Source organism: Pithys albifrons, chromosome 3, assembly GCF_047495875.1.
Source record: "Pithys albifrons albifrons isolate INPA30051 chromosome 3, PitAlb_v1, whole genome shotgun sequence".
Classification (NCBI taxonomy): domain Eukaryota; kingdom Metazoa; phylum Chordata; class Aves; order Passeriformes; family Thamnophilidae; genus Pithys; species Pithys albifrons.
Window position 1 is genome coordinate 82,471,980 of NC_092460.1, and position 17,440 is coordinate 82,489,419.

Sequence of the window (17,440 nt, forward strand, 5' to 3'; positions counted from 1 at the left end):
AAAGGTAAAACAAGTTGTTCATGATTACAAAACAAATCAGTGGCCCAAGACAGGAATCTTCTGGCTTACAGACTTATTTTCTTATTGTCTGCCATAAGAATTGCATAAAATGATTAAAATGAACTAGTAGAATGAAAATTAGGTTAACATTTGTAGGAGTACCATTAGCAAATCAGGCATGCATTTTTTCTAATATTAGCTAGTTATTCTAAATGTTAAAAAGAACTTTTCATCTGCTTAATGTATGAATCTTGATTCTGTGCCATTTGAAGCTTTGAAAATAAGAAAACTATGCAAAGTTTCAGCTAACTATCAACTAGCTATATCAACGATCCCATTCACAGAACTTTTAGCTATTTATTAGGTAGATTTCTGAACTTTGATGTCCACCAATTGCTGCTTTATTAGCAGAATGCATTGGTAAATGAAGGAGAAAAGAAGGAGCAGCAACAGAAGATTAAGTGACCTGCTGATTTTCAGAGAAATAAATTGTTCTGTAAGCACTCAACCTAAAGAACTCTGTTTTTCTACTGATTTTTATTCTTTAAATTTCAGTACTGATACTGAACTATTCAAAATCCTATTATATTCCTATATTATCCTCTCTTCTTATTCTTTCCTCCAGGCCCATCCAAAGTTGTGCATTAGCTGATCAAACAGCAGGTTAGTGGCAAGCAAAATGTGATAAGTAAGTTTATTTTACTTTTTCCTCAATAAGAGCTGCAATTGCATCTTATTTCGCATACTCAGCTAACAATTTCCACAAAACTCATTGAACTGTGATTTTGTGACCTTTATTCCTCTGTCAAATTCAACTGAAATTGCCCAGTGGGTTCAAAAGTCATTGCAGACAGTGGGACAGATGTCTGTGCAAATAACACAATCACATTAAGATTGTGTCTTTCGAAAAAAAATGGCAGAAAATAGACATAGCAGATCTTGGTTTATTTTGGCATTTTCACAATTTATTTCTTGGTTTGATTGTGAAAATGTGAACCACAAATGTGGGGTTATTATTGTTCTCATGGAAGTGTTTGATTTCATCTGTGGTGATTATTGTTCTTGTGGAAGTGTGTGGCTTCATCTTATTCATGCACTGGGAGATCAATGTGGTTTTGGTTTTTCAAACAAATATCCGGGGTGATTCAAATCCAGCTGCTACATTATACAAAACACTAAAGTTTAATTAACTTATGGTTACTGAAAAAAATATGAAAGAACTAAATAGCTTTATTTTGTAAAGCCAATGTCCTAATCAGATCATGAACATTACTTAAGAACTTTGAGCTCAGTCTTCTGCTTATTTATTTAAAAGTATGTATGAACCCTTGCCCAAAATATGGATCAAACATTTTCTTCAGTTTTTTCATTTTCATTCTTTTTTTGAACATCTGGAATTTATCTCATGACCAAATGTGTTAAAATAATGAGGGGATGATATTTGACTGGTATTCAAGCCTGAACCTTTACAAGAACATTGCATGATGGTTGCAGCCCAAATTTGTCAAACTGACACGTATTTGTCTCAAGTTCTAAAAAAAAATTCAAATGCTCTTCATTTCCTGAGGAGGAGGAAGAGACCTATTGAGAAATATAACTGCTTTTTGAATAAAAAGCGACTCCACAGAACATGGGGAATTGGGGACTGCGTACAATGTCATATTTTCTAGCAATAGTCCTATTCCTTAATGAAATATTCTGTCCAGAAGAGTAGCCAAATTACACTGTATGAAACACCGAGGAAAATATCAGAGGGAACAATACTTGTTAGCAGAAAGGACAAGTTGATTTACCTAGTGGACACTTGCAGTTGTTGCCATTCAAATCAGCGTCTGCTGTAACTGAGAATGTCCAGAGTAATTGTATTTCTTTAACAGAGACAGAGATGCAGCCAATTATTACAGTTGTTGTAAAGTACTATGTTAACTGAAATCTGTAGGACTTTCTTTGGTATTTTTGAAAGGTAAAATAGATGCTTCTTCATTCAAAACCTCACTTCTTTTCATGTGAAAGGAAGAAAATAAGAAGAGTGGAAGACAAACATTTCTGTTCATGTACACCATATCCCTCAAAGATGGGGACAGGGCAGGAAGATCCATAAGAACAGATTCAGGAATAAGGGGTGGTATCCGACATGTGCAATCAGTAGCTGATCCTGAACCTCAGCAGAAGAGTTTCATTTTTGACAACTCTTTCTTCATAATTTAAATGCTTTCACCATGGAAGAACTGAGCTGATCAGACTCTCTAATTGGGAAGTTTTAAAGCCATGTTCAACTGGCCTTTTTTTTACCCTCATACTGAATTGCAACAAGCCTGCTAGAATTCTCCTGCCCTCAGCTCCCTAAGGCTTCTGTCCTTGTGTTCTGATTGGCAGAGCAGGTCCTGGCAGGGGGCTGCACAGCCTGCACAGCATGATGGGCTAGCAAAAGCTGCTTTCTCATACAACAGCATGTTAACCCCAGTGTCTTTGCTCTGTGATAACTGTCCATGTACAGAATCTTGTGATGAAATACTGGACACCTAACTCTCTCTGTCCATATGTCGGACAACAAAAGTGAATTATTCTTTCTGACACTATAATCCCTAAAGATATGGATGCCAGTAGGGGACAATTCATCTCATTTGAAAGTAGGTGTTTAAAAAAGAGTGAAATGGCTTCAGGATGTGAATTACTCTGCACCACTGACTGTACAAGATCTGTATCTCTACATATCCATCTCCATCTCTGTCACTCCTCCATCTCTCTCTCCCTCCTCCTCATACCCCCTCCCCCAGGCCCCATACCTTTATTATCTCTATATCTGAATTAGATGATACAAAAAGCTTTCCAAAAGTTAAAACTACCTTAGGTAAATTTGAGTGTCATTCACATATTCTGCCTTCCACACAGGATAATTTGAGATCCTTCTAACAACAGATAGGTCAAAAATGGGAATTCAGAAATCCTGCCACATCAGTTTGGAAGCCTTGGTTTACCTTTCTCTTACAAGAAACTGGACCATTCTCACTGCCTTATGCAACACTTGTTTTCTAGGATCTGTATTGAAAAGACTTTCTAAAGGGCACAATGTGGTCAAAAGCAGATTTGCTTTCCCACAATATTGTATGGGAAAGAAAATGAATACTAACTCCTCTCCAAGAATGTCTGTTCAGGAGGACATGAAGCAGTCAACTGGGAAATGAAAAATGGGAGTACAGAAATTTGATTAACAAGGTAAAGATATTCTGATCAGAAAGGGATCTTTTACTTATAAAGTAAGGGTATTGCTGAAACTTGAATCAAGGCTAAAGTAAATTTGATCAGTCTCTTGGCCACAGACATACCAATAAAAACCTGAAAGTCTCATGTTAGCAATCAAGAGACTGTAACTTGCAGTACAAAATAAATTCATGAAATCATTATGAAACTTCAAAACAAGATCTCATTCAGAGTCTCCAAATTGCCTTCAGTAACTTTATTTCCTTTACAAGGGATAGAAAACTGTAAGGCATTGAAGCAGAATAAAAATGATGAAGGTTTTTTCAATGGGCTCATTGTAGGAATAAAGAAAATAAACTATCAAACTAGCCTTTATTGTCAAGGTAAAGAGCCATTTTTGTACTGAACATTTCTACACTGATTTCTGAGACACACTGTCTCCATGTAAAGTTTACATCTATATCCTATTCACATTTTGGTCCTGAATGCAGCAAGAAAAAATAGGTTAAAATAACTGGGAATTATTCTCCAAAAAATTATGTCACCATTACCTCAGAGTAAATGTGTCTTTAGTTTTTTGTTGCTCCTTAAATAGCTTTTTTGTGCTGCTAGAGTTTAAGCCCTGCTGGAACTCTGTCAATTCTTGACCTTATTTTTTTTCTTGCCTAAGTAAGGAAAACTCCCAGCTGATTGTAAGAGTCCTCTGTTACCATCACAAAAGACCCTCTTCTTTGGGGAAAAAAAGCTGAATTTCCGGTGTGAGATCATCAGGTTCAAGAAAAGGAGAAAAAATGCTCTTAAAAATAACTGAAGCAGACAGCAGAGCAGGAATTGGTGATTATCTGGCAGACAGTCAGATCGTCAGTCATGGCAAGGGACGAGGAACGTTGGCTCTGCAGCTGCAGGCTGAAAAAAATTGTTGAGCCTAAACAGTGAGCATTTATCAACAACTGGAAGTATTCAGACAAAGCAACTAATTTTTCATTGTCCTCCTTTATAATAATTTTTTTTTGCTACATTTTCCTCCAGTCAGAAAGGCAATTAGCATACAGAGTTCTCATCAGTGCTCCTGAGAGCTTTCTTTCCTTTTCTGGACTGACAAAGTAGAGTTGATCATACACAAGCAGGTTTTGGCCTGACTAAAACATTTGGGGGCAAGGCAGATAGTCTGCATCATTTATTTTTAATGGGATAAAGCAGGCACTGTTCCAAGGGAGCAGAATCCTGGTGAAAAAGAGTATGTTCCTCTGCAGTTATGCTCAGTACTCTGACTGTAAAATACTTGAGTCTTTGGAATTCTAGGGCCTTAGCCAAATAACTCTTCGTCCCTTTCAGCCACCTTGGGCTATGTTGCTGAGACAGAGAGAAGCAGAGTTCATGAACTGGTCTCTTTTCCATGGAAATTCAGTTTACTATCACAGCAGACTTCACAAAATTAAGAGGCAAAAAGTGGGGACAGATGCACCCCAGGCTTACTCTCTCCTCTTAGCAGTGTGGCTTCTCAGAAGGAGGCTTGCACTTGGAGTTGTTAAAAAACTGGGATAGAAAGAAGCACATGAATATTAAAATTATCAATGGTGGGATGTGACAAATTTTTACTTTTGCTGTAATGCAGAATATAAAGTAACAGAGACACACACACTGTTATCATGCGATATCCTTGTCTTAGAACTAATGATTTCCTTTGGCATGTCGCAGTGCAGGTACAATCTGTCCTTATCCTCAGCGTGCAACTGAGGGTTTTTCCTTTTCTTTTGTTCATGAATTCAGAGACTACATATAACATGGAGGGCCAATGCTTTGAAAATTGGTGTACCACCTGCTTGTAATATAGAGGGAAAACTCATCATACATGCGAGTATATCCTAGGCAAGAGCATATGTTTATTAGAGGGAAAACTATCACTGTCAATATGCCTTCTAGGACCTGTAATAGAGCATTAGATAAACACAAAAAAAATGTAAGTCAGAAAGGCAGTTTTTTCTATGGGAAAAGAGACTGAATGTTCTAGCCATTTTTATTATCTCCTGTCAGATACATCCACTGAGGACTTGGCCCTTCCTTTATACTAATTGTATGTAATCCATTGCATAGAGAATTAACTAGGCAGCAGTAATCACTCAGTGATCTCAGATGTATATCATAAACCTTACGAGTTTTCTTGTGAGATTAAAATTGGAGCAGGGAGAGAACAGAAAAGTTTCAGGTCTTAGAAGAATACTTTGTTTTAACTACACTTTTCATCAGCTTATATATCAGATTTATGGCTAGCACAAAGAAAGCATTCATGGATTCTAGTTCATCAGATTGCAGAAACACTGTGCCTTTAACTCTCTGTGCTATGAAGATCTTCTGAATTTAGATAACTTTATATTTAGTTCCCAAAGTGTTAACAGAAAACACATACTCTGGAGAACATTATTGACTGTTGCTTCATCCTCACTGGTACCTCAGCATTCCACTATTCTGTACATTAAATATGTGCCACATAGAAATGTACAGGGAGAGAAAAACAGGAAACAAAAGGTGGACTTCTGATGGAACTGACAAAACATTTAAGAATACAAAATGAAACAAAATGAAAACAAAATGAAACAAGCCTGTGTCTCCTAAAAGACATTTATTATGAAATCACTATGGACATGATTTTTTTCAAGTCTGTGTCAGTAGCAGCAACTGGGAGGACAAGAATGAAAATAAAATCTAAGCTACTGGCCCGTGTTCAATGTACAGCTCTCATGAAAGAAGCTCAAGTAGAAATACAGCTATGTAAACATCTCACATCAAAATCTTTTGAAGGGAAGACAGTTAGTGTCTGACTGTAAAAACTCTAGAGTTTGTTTGTCCCTCAGTCCAGAGTTTCCTCCTGAGTTTTAGGAGATTGGCTGATTTAAAGACAGATTTGAGAAGGCTGCTTGATTTTAATAGTATGGGACTTTTTAAATTTCTCTCAGTTTTGAACTAATGTGATTCAGTCAATCTCTGTCTAGTCTGGGACTATACATTTTCAAATTATGTGAATTCATGCTACAAAGCTCTTATTAGTTCTGCGGTGATGCTTTAGAATGTGCTACGTGGCAGGTATGAAAAAAGAAAATAGAAATACAGTTCACCAGACAGAGAGATGGACAAACATTCACACTCCTTTGAAGGAATGAGAAGAAAACTATACTGATATGACCTTTTATTCATGACCATACATATGAATGGAAGGTAGCACAACATGCAGATCTCAGGAGGTCACTAATCATAAAAAGTGTCAAGTAAGTTATGACCTTATTTTGGAACTGACTGTACTCTTTCCTTAATATGAATCCACAAAATTTTTTACTGCTTTTGGAAATAAGTGTACATTTGCTTCAAGTTCATTGGTAAAATTAATGACTAGTTGTATCTGTACTAAAGAGTAGGAAGTTGTGCCCAGTCTTGCTGGTAGTGGATTGAACAAAGTTAATGGTGAAATTGAGCTCCTCAGAGTTTTGGCTTAGAAACAGGGAAAGAAGATGAGAGAATGTGTGTTGGGTCCTCAGGCAGGGGAAAAAAACATTGACATGTATTTGTGTTGAAGAGATATTAAAACAACCAGCAATAGAAATTGAATATTCACACAATTTTCAGCATGTATGTGTTTTTGACTGATGCTGTCAAAGAATCAATTGTGATATCTTAGTAAATATATATTAAAATAATAATTATTTCTGACTAAGGATCCTCTGTGAAATTCACAATAAAACTCTGGAGTTAAAAGGAAAAGAATCAGAAGTAAAGGCACTTATTAAACTTCTAAAAACTGAAGGGAAAGAAAATGATACTACTAATGTAGCAGATTCCTAAAATAGTGGGTGACTGGGTAGAAATAATTCTATAGAAGAACTGAAATGTAACAGAGACACCCACATAACTGTAATGCAGCTTTCTCTCACACACATTTTCGTTGGTTGAGTTCATATTTTTTTTCTTTTTTTTTGTTATAACAAGGTATTGAGGAACATAGGGGTTTTTTCTCCTTTATTCATATGTTAGCCAGCTATTTTCCCATTGGTTATAAATGAAATACTGGCTGTTCTTCACTGATTCTGCATAGTAATTGAAAGAAGGCCCTTTAGATTATTATCAAGAAAAAATATAACCGTTATGCCAGAGACTGTTGCACTTATTTATTCAAGGCTTCAGATTAAGAAAGAATTTACAAGGATCAGTACAACACCATGGTTGCGTAAAACTGACAGGAAAGAAGTGAATCTTAGGCAGTGTTAAAGGGAATGGAATGTAAGACATGAGGGAAATGGAAGCTGTGCCCTGTTCTCTTTGGCACTGCTTTCCACTTAATACACACACACCTATTTACTCCACTGCATATCTGAAAGGTGCCAGGTAAATTTATTTTTATCCACGGTGGATATCACTGTGGTTTACTTCATACAGTACAAAGCAATGGAGAACTTTGCCATAGTGTTTTATCATATCCCAAATCCTTGTCACCATGCTACAAGGTGGGACATCATAGGCATTGGTTTTACCACGGTGAAGATAAAACATGTATTCAGAGGAACATGCATAAACTTACACATTGTATACAGACATATTGGAGGACTAATGACTTCATCTTTTTTACAGGCATGAGACGATCTTGAAGTTTGAAAATATCTTTTTTTTCTTTTTTTCTTTGATGTTTATGGTTCTCTCTATATTCAGAATTTAGATTTAAGAGTTCTACTTATTTTTAAATGTCACAGTTTAAGTAATATGATTATCCACCAGCTTAGTTCATTATCACTACACAAATCTTTTATGTGCCCAAAGTGAAGAATTTTCGGAGTATGTTGCTGAACTAAAGCCTCCATATTACCTTCAATCTCAGGAAAAAGCCCTTATTTTTATTACTTTTTGTCCTACTTCTGCTATGAATTTCATATATGACCTTTAGTGTGTGTTTTCTTCTTCCTTTATTTCTTGAAATATCTCTGTAACAATCTCCTCTCTTGTCTCACACTTGACCAAAAGAAACCAACCTGGCATTTTTTGTAGTATTTCTTTTTAATTAATCGAACTAATCTGTCTTATTTTTAAAAGAGAGATATATGTTTCTTTACCCATGGGATGCTGTATTGCTTAATTATATTTGAAACATTTTGAAAGCCATCAATTGTCTGTGCTGTGGAATTGTCAAGAATCTTAAACTTGATAAAATGTTAGAGGGCTTTATCAATGATTGTCTAGTGAATACTGAAGATCTGTGTTACATTTCTGAAATCTCAAGAGCGTATTTTAGGTACTCCAAAACATATCAACTGCTGTTTATATAAGGGCAGGTATATAATATATAAAATATTATGTATAATTTTATGTTGAGCTTGATACCTCCAATTCCGATATTCAATAATGAGACTTGTTAAAAGCAAATTGTAACTGGCACCTTACCAGAGAGGGAATTCAAGTAGCCTAAATAATCAGTGTAATAGCTAAAAGAATAGAAATATACAAAGATACCATGTGATTTTCTTTGTCTTTTTGTTTTGGATTTTTTGTTCATTGTGAATCATGAGTTAGTTGACCTCTGATCATGTTTAATTTCCTCAGTTTGGTTTTCTCCAACTAGTTCTGATCTTTGTAAGAGAAGCCAAGAAAATGTTAATATGGAAAAAAAAATCTCCTCTACATAAAATTACAAAATTTATTTAAATTGGCTAATTATTCTACTCTCAAGTGGCCAGTGAATTGGTGAAATTGCTTCTGTACACATCTTTCTGTTTAATTTTGTCTTAATGGATTTTGAGGACTATTCAAATTATATAGTCCCTTTCAATCTGAATAAAAGTAGTGTTATAACAAAGAGGAAAAAAATAGAAGTAGCCACATGACAATGTTTCTGTAAGATATACTATTGCAAACAAATCTTTAATATTGTGGATTAACATATTTTTTATTATTAAGTATTCAAAAATGTCTCTCGTTACTCTATTATAGTGATGAAACAAAGAAGTTGCAATCAAAAATCATAGTTATAGTCTTTCTGTTAATTGCTATTATATATTTTAAGAGTATTAGTCAGTTTAGCTTTTTTCTTTTTTTTTTCTTTCTTTTTTTTTTTCTTTTTTTTTTTTTTTAAATTCCTGAGAATCCCTGCAAGAAAGGAAAGAAAACTGAATTCCATTCTGGAGTAACCTGTATTAGGCACTTTTCTGGATCTACCTTTCAGTATTTTATTGTTACAACATTAAGAGATCGGTAGAGGATCATCCATTTAATATTAAGATCTTCGTAATATCTGCAGGACTCTGAAGCCAATTTTGATGTCAAGAAATCCTTCCAGGGGAGAGAATCATAACTAATTTTAACTTTTATTCTTGCTCTTAATCTAAAATAAACACTTTCTGATGAATGCTGAATACCTCTTGTTCTGTAAAAATATTGCTAAGAGTCAAAGCTTCTCCTCTCCACTCTATAGCTAACTGCAAGGGTGCAGTGTTATGTGAAGTAGACAGTTTGCTGAATCTTGAAGTCACACTTGCAACTGATTTTATGCCAACATTTTCTAAGAGTTTTTGCTTGTTTGACTCTTCTGTGAAATTTCCAAGTTGAAACAGGTAAATTGATGGAAGCCAAGACATCACTCAAACATTCAAACCTTAAACCTAAATTTTATGTATATAGCAGCTAGTTTGGAGTTGCTTTGGTTTTAATTCCTTATAATTTCAGGATCTTATTAAATGATCCTGTCTCTTGGAATTAAAATGTCATTGCTGTAAAATGGATTGACATCTTTGGACCTGCATGGAATAAAATGTACCAGTAAGATCTCAGGCTTTACTGGATTGTTTTCTTTGGTAATATTTCCAGATGAATTTTCCAGGTGCATAAATACTATCACTAAAAGCTATCACTTTAGAATGAATGAATCTGAAAATCCAGAACTCTTCAACTCAGCTATTCAAGAACCACATTTATACCATGCTAAAGTTTCACCTGAGTGAATAACAGTTGCAGATATATTTACATCAAATTTTAAAACTCATTTCATGGATTTGTATCACCATTTTCAAGACAAAGAACAGTATAGTCAGAAAACACTCATTCTATTAGAGATATACAAGTTATTCTTTGAAAGAAAGAGTTGAAGAAGTTAGTATTTATAATTTTTATGAGAGAAGTGGTGTCTGATGAGGGATTTGGAAGACAAATGGATAATTGCCAGTGGCACTAGTTTGGAAATGCTTTGCATTTTATTATTCTGATCTCTCTGCACCAAGATTATAAATTGATAAGTTACTGAGATTCATATAAATTATACACAAAGTCTCCAAAGAAATCATGCCACATTAAAAAACATGAAAATTAAAAAATATAATTCCTGAAACAAAAGAATATCACTACTTTAATTCTATCACTGTGCACTTGTGTATTACAAAGTAGCCTTACAATTACGTGACTGTTCACAAGTATAGCCACAATACTTTGGGATTACCCCATCTAGTGGGGCAGACTACTAATTTATGTTCTTTATTTTCTCTCTGTGCTGTCCGATCCAGCTTTTGCTCCATCTTGTTCACTTATCTGGCTCCATACTCTACTTATCCCATGTTTAACTGATTATTCTCACATCTCAAGTCACCATCAGTTTGGTCTGACTTTCTTTTGTGTTTACTACTCTTCTGATTTTAGAATCATCTGCAAAAGTTAAGCCTTTACTCTACAAGTATGTATGCACAAATCAGCTTTTGAGGAGGTGGTGGGTTAGGGTTAGGGTTATGGTTAGGGTTAGAGGCAATCTTATCTTAATGAGTGGGTTCAAAAGGCCAAATTTTGTCCCTTCCTCTGAAAAATGCAGGCAGAAAAATTTTGTCTGTCTTATAGTTACTGCATCACTGTGACCAGAGCCAGTCAGTGAACCACAAACAAACTGTGTGAATGAAATGTGATTCTGTGCTGGTTTGAGAAATGAACCCAGCTCAAGACAGATTACAAGTCAGAATTTAAATTTACTAAAAAGATGACAATAAATACAATGATTCAGAGAAAATTAATTTTAACCCACAAAGGCAAATGTATAACCCAGAATCCTGGGACAAGAACAGAATGGAGTTAATTAGCCCCTATGCTGAGCACTACATGGTCTCCACTGGGTTCAAAGTAAAAGGAAAGGAATCCTGTTGGTGGGGATAATGGTTGCAGTTCTGTTGAAGTAATGGTCATAGTCTTGTTGAGAGTGGCAGCCACACTCCTTTTGAAGTTCTGGTCCTCCTCTGGATCCAACAAGTAGCACCCCAAGGATTATATATGCTCAGGTTCAGGTGGGAATGCCCAATACCTGCCCCAGGGCAGGAAGTTTCACAATGAGTGATTTAATTCTGTGAGTCATGGGATATTTTTGCAATCTTTGATGGTCTAGGTCATTGCAACTGCCTATTGTGCCAGTCCCTAATAGCCCACTAGCAGACATGATCCCTTAGGCTGGGTGTGAAAGTGCTAATGCCTCCCTGGAGCTGAGTCACTGGTGTGAAGACAAACTCCCCTGCCTCACAGGGTTCTTTAACACCCAACTTGAAGCCTGAGGTGTCAGGTGTGCCCTGGCAGCTGGTGCAAAGGATCCATTATTAACAGTTCATCAGAAATGACATAGAGGGTGTAGATACACAGTTTTTGTTACACCCACACAGTGATAAACTGATCCTCACCTGTAGGACAGATTGATGAACCATTATCTGGAACTTTTTGAAAAACAAACAAACAAACAAACAAACAAAAAAACCCCCATTCCTATGCTGAACTATTCTTTTATTGAGAAAAAGTGAGAGAGCAAACTTCTTAAGTTATAGTTTATTGCAGGCAGCCCCATACTGAAGGGGCAAATCTTTGCTGCAGTCTGTCCTTGAGGAGTGGTTTGCTTTCCAGCTGGTTAGCGTTTGCACAGCAATCAGTAGGAAGAACTAGTTTGGAGCTGCAGTGTTCCTGTGTAGCTCAGCAGAAAAATGTTCTCTGCTCTGCATTCCTTTGGACTGCTCAGAAAAATTCTAATTAACAGGCTTCAGCAGCACCAGCCATTGCATGTGCACTCACCATTGCATCAGCTAGAAAAGACTCACCAACAGTGAATGTGCCAGAAGTACCTTGAGGGGGTGCAAGAGTGAGATTTTAGGATTATACTCTTTCATCAAATTCCACAATGTATTTAAATTATAATTTTGTCAGAATAAGCAGGAATGATCATAATGTGAGGTTTTGGGGCAGGGGGAGGTTGTTGTTTTTTGCTTCCTTGGTGTTCTTTTGAGGCAGGAAAAGAGCAAATAAGGCAACCACACTTGATCCACCATTATGTCAGATGGAAATGGGACCATGACCAGAGACATGACTGCATGAACTTCAACTGTGTCTGGCCTTCAGGAGAAAAGAACAAGTTTGTAACGGGAAGGGGGATCTATACAAGAAGAACCCTTTGAGTGATCAACAGCACTGCATTGCTTTGTTATTTCAATTTGTTCATTTTGAGCCCTTTCACTCATTTCTCCTGAAATGCAAAAAACATTTCTCTGGCCTACTTGTAAGTACTTAAATTCTTCATTGAGCACCAAATTATCCATGGTATATTTCTATCCAGTGCAATGAGTTAACTTAAACTGGCTAACCTTTGTTTCATGTAATCCCTAGATGATAATTTGACTCAAATATTCTAGCAAGTCATTATGAGTGTCTTATCCAGATGTTATGGGTTTAGCCAGGTGGGCCTAAATTTAGGCTTTAAAGTTCAGCTAGGCCTAGGATTGTCAGCTGATTTGAGCTGGGCTGAGCTAGCTAACAGCTGACTTCTTCTAGCCAATAATATTGTATTCCATACCATATTGCATCATCTCAAAAGGGGTAAGAGCTGGTGTGTGGGTGTGGCTTGGGCAGTTGCTTCACAGCTGTGGTGCCAGCAAGACACTCTGCTGTCCCAGGAGGGATGGGGAGGCCCAAGCCCAGAGCACCGGCTTAACATCATGTTATCTGAGGGAAGTAAAATATTTGTTCCTAGCTTTTCTCTCTGCTTAAGTCTGTCTCTGAAGAACCAACTTCTCTAGAATGATTTGTAGTTAAAATGGTAGAATTTGTGTTTACTGGGAAGTGGGAAGTTATTTCTTGTTATACATGACTTGTGTAAGTGTGTGTTACATTGTAGTTTCCTCTTAATTTTCTCTTTTCTGTATAAATACATGTAGTTAGTTTCAGCATAGACCTGGCTTTGGAAGTTTTTTTTTCCTCTCTCCCTCTTCTTTTTCCCTTGGCTGGTTGGGGGGAGGAGGAACCCTTTTCACTCTGTCCTGGACAGTTGGTGTTTTGCCAGCTCAACCCAGGACACCAGAGTATTGGAGAGGGAAGTAACTGTAATAGAGTCGTGTACTTGACAGAATTAAGTGCTTGTAAAAACACACTGATTGTATCTATTACACAGATATTACTTACTTCCTCTAACTAGAAAAGGAATCTCAATGTAAAATCTTATATTGGTGTTAATTGGTTTTAGGTGCTAAAAGACTGGTTCCCTACACTCCTCACTCTCTTCTTCTCTGCCAAAATACTGTAAATTTAGCAGAATCAAGCAATATCCTGGCACAACTGAGTATAAAATTCTTGCCTTATATTTTCACTTTGTTTTGGTTTTCTTTTCCTAATCACCTAAACTTGACTATATTGACTACAAAGAAAGGAGAACTTATTATTATTGGCATTTAAGCCATTATAGTTTACTAGGCAAAATTTTATCACTTGCTTTTTCAGAATTTGCAAAGACTAGATGCCCTGTTCTCTACAAGCATTTCATGTTCTGTGTCTTTCATAACAGGCAATAATGTCTAAAATGGGTGCTGTGGTGGCACAAAGAAGCTTTGCAGACATACTTACCAACACCTTAAGACAATGTCTTTATAGATTAACAATGGTAAGAATGCACAGGAGTGCAGAGTTCATAGATCTAATGCCTACAAGTGGCTTTTAGTTAGAAGTCTAAGTGCTAGGCTACTCATATTTTTATAATGAGTCTGAAGCTTTGAAAAGGAAAGTAACTAATGATTAGCCACACTGTATTAGAGAAGAAAGAGAATTTCCTCTGTGGGAAGAATATTATTGTGGAAGGGGAAAAAAATTATGGGTTTAATAATATTCCTTGTTGAAAGACTATTTCTGAAGCCTGAAATCTGGAAAGTAAAATAAGGGTGCTGTAAATATTACAGTGTTTAATATCTGAAATATATAGAAGGGAAACACTTTCATCCTGTTATGTGGGCAATTAGACACACTTTCTAATGCACTCAGTAACAAAAATTGTTCTTTTTTATTGATTTCCCTGCTAATTCTTAATTCTTTGTACCCTGATAAAGCTCTGGAGCTTTCCCCTTAATTCTTTCAAGAACACATAAGAACTTATGTTTGCAAACACACCAAAACAAATAACTCTCATAATCCTTTCTATTATATAGAGAAATTATATAGTATGGGTATTTTGCCTGAGTGGCAAAATTCCACTTGATTTGTAGGAAAAAAAATCAGAAGAGGAAGATTAGGGGCTATTTTCCCATCACCATGATTTGTTTGTCTTTAGGTTGTCTTAGGTCTAAACAGAGACGGGTTTGCATTTAATTCCTAATAGTGTTGCTGGCTATAATTTTTATGAACATGACACTGTTCAGAGCCCTAGGCATATTATGACCCTGTGGTGTTTGTCAGTGCAGAAACATAGAGCAGATGGATGGACCCTATAGCTCTTTCAGACTCTCTATCTTTAAAGCCTATTCCCTGAAACAGAAAAATGGAAATAAAAATATAAAGGGAAATTTCAAAAGGCTATCAGAGAACCAGAATAAACAGTGATCTGATCTTGTCCTTGGCATACTGGGAATTTAGAAACTATAAGGGTTTTTTAATGCATTACAGATATAGAGAGCTTTAAAGAGGGAAAACAGAAACTAGTATTTGTGGACGCTTCTGGGCAGAGCGGAAAAAAAACTTAAACAAGAAAAATAAGATGATCGTGGACTTCCACAAAATGAATGAATGGTCACAATGACAGCAGACAATACAAAAAGGCTTAAGAGTGGAAACAAGTATCCCTTCTTCAATGTGGCAGAGATGATGTGAAGAATTTGCTGTAGCTGGGCAGTCTAAGCAGAGGGCTTTAAACATGTTTTTGATAGCTGCTTTATGGAATGCTGTGTGCGCAGTAAGATTGCATGCATCAGTGACAGAGTAATCAAGCTACAAAATAAGGAACAGGGTTTGATATGTTAAGTTGCATGAAAGGATGGCAAAGAGCCTCCAGTTTTTAGCCATACTGAGGAGAAGAGGGCTACGAAAAGATCTGAAGATAAATTTTTATTCAGCTTATGATCTTCAGTGACAGCCTGCAAAATTACATTCCTGCCAGTGACTAAAAAAAAAAAAAATTAATAATAATAATAAATAATAATAATAATAATTATTATTATTATTATTATCATCATCATCATAAGTTTAGCTATACTTTCTCTAGCAAACTTATTTCTATATTTCATAAAATTTTCTGAAATAAAAATGCTGGAGCTTTGTGCTGTTTTGAATATCCAAGCTAGTAATCAAAACAATTCAAGAGGTAGCTGTGGCTTCCAAATCTGGTTTTTTAGTATAATTTCACTGCATGAAAAAACTTTGTCATTACAGGAATGGTAACTCAGATGGCATTACTGGAGATATTAAAAAAGGGTTGATATCAACTACAAATGGCTCCCTCAAGGTTTTGTGTGGTATAATATGTAGTGGTAATAGGCTCTTTATCCCACTGTGTGTTTAGTGTCACAACTGAAGCATTTTGTTCTCATAAGAAAAAATGAATGTCCAGGTTAGGACATGACAGTTCAGTAGCAAGAAATGATTCAGAAAATATTAAAAATTAGATTGATGTAATTTTTTTGTTCTATATTGAGCTTTCCATAGAAGAAAAGGAATTGGAGTGGTTATTCAGGGGTGTAAGGGATAAAGAGATAAATTTCTTTTTCTAGACATACCTCAGATATGCTCGCCACAGTTACTACCAGGGTCTGGGAATTTCTTTGTGCTGGTAGGTCTTTCATTCTGAATTTCCACTCTGTTAGACAGGTGTGCAACATACTTCTACTCAAATTTCCTATCAAAAGGTCTATACAATATGACATATTAAAATCCAGCAAGGTAGTATGCTTATAGACATTAGGCCTGTTATGCTAAAGTTTTGCTGGTATGCTTCTGTGCACTGAAAGAACTGACTTACTTGTACAAAAGTTGTATTTATGCATCTTAGGTTTTGTTCATGAGAAAGTAATGGGCTTAATTCTGTAGGGTAACAAGTTTTACTTCTGGCTGAAACCCAAATCAAAGCAAGGTAAAAATGAAACATGCTGAAAAACTATGAAAAGTATCTCCTAAGAAACTGTAAATAGGGAACTCTGAATGAGCTTTTCAGCAAAGTTGAAGACATAAATAAAACCTTAGCACTTTGGAACAGTCCAAGAAGGTTTTCAGTTCAGAAATCAATGTATAGATTACACTGATCTTTATATGACAGTAATATTAATAACATTCTCCCTGCATAAACATAAACATTGCAGAATATTTCAGTAAAGTCAACAACTTTTTTTCTACTACATTTCTTAATCACTAAATCTTCTTGAACAATATAAACAATTGATCTAAACCATCATCACTTAGAAGTCTCCAGGAAAGGCGAGCATTTATTTTGACAAAAAAATTGCTAACAGGAATATTTATAAAAGTATTAATGAAACAGAGTATCTTAATGAATTACTCTGTGGAAACTTCTGATGTACATGCCATAGTCATCCAGTATGCACTGGGGAAAAAGAGTGTGTGTGCAACTTGTCATTATAACAGGCAGATAAATACAGAACAAATATTAATATGGTTCACTTTTTTTTTTATTTCTGCTTTTGCATCTTCACTGCTACAACCAGTTTATAAAATTTCAAACTTTAAATTCTATTTATTGCAATTAAATGATTGCTCTCTACCATGGTTTGGGCCTTTTATACACATTATATGCATATATAGATCATAAATGAGGGATAGAATATTGGGATCATCTATCAGGAATTCCTGAGTTTTATAGAAAATGGAGAAGTAGATAAATCTGTCCTAATTTAGGCATTTAAAGGACGCTCTCTCTGGTCCATGGAGAGAAATAAAGGTATACAGTCCATGATTCATTTCTTCCTAAGTCTAAAACATATCCAACTTATCA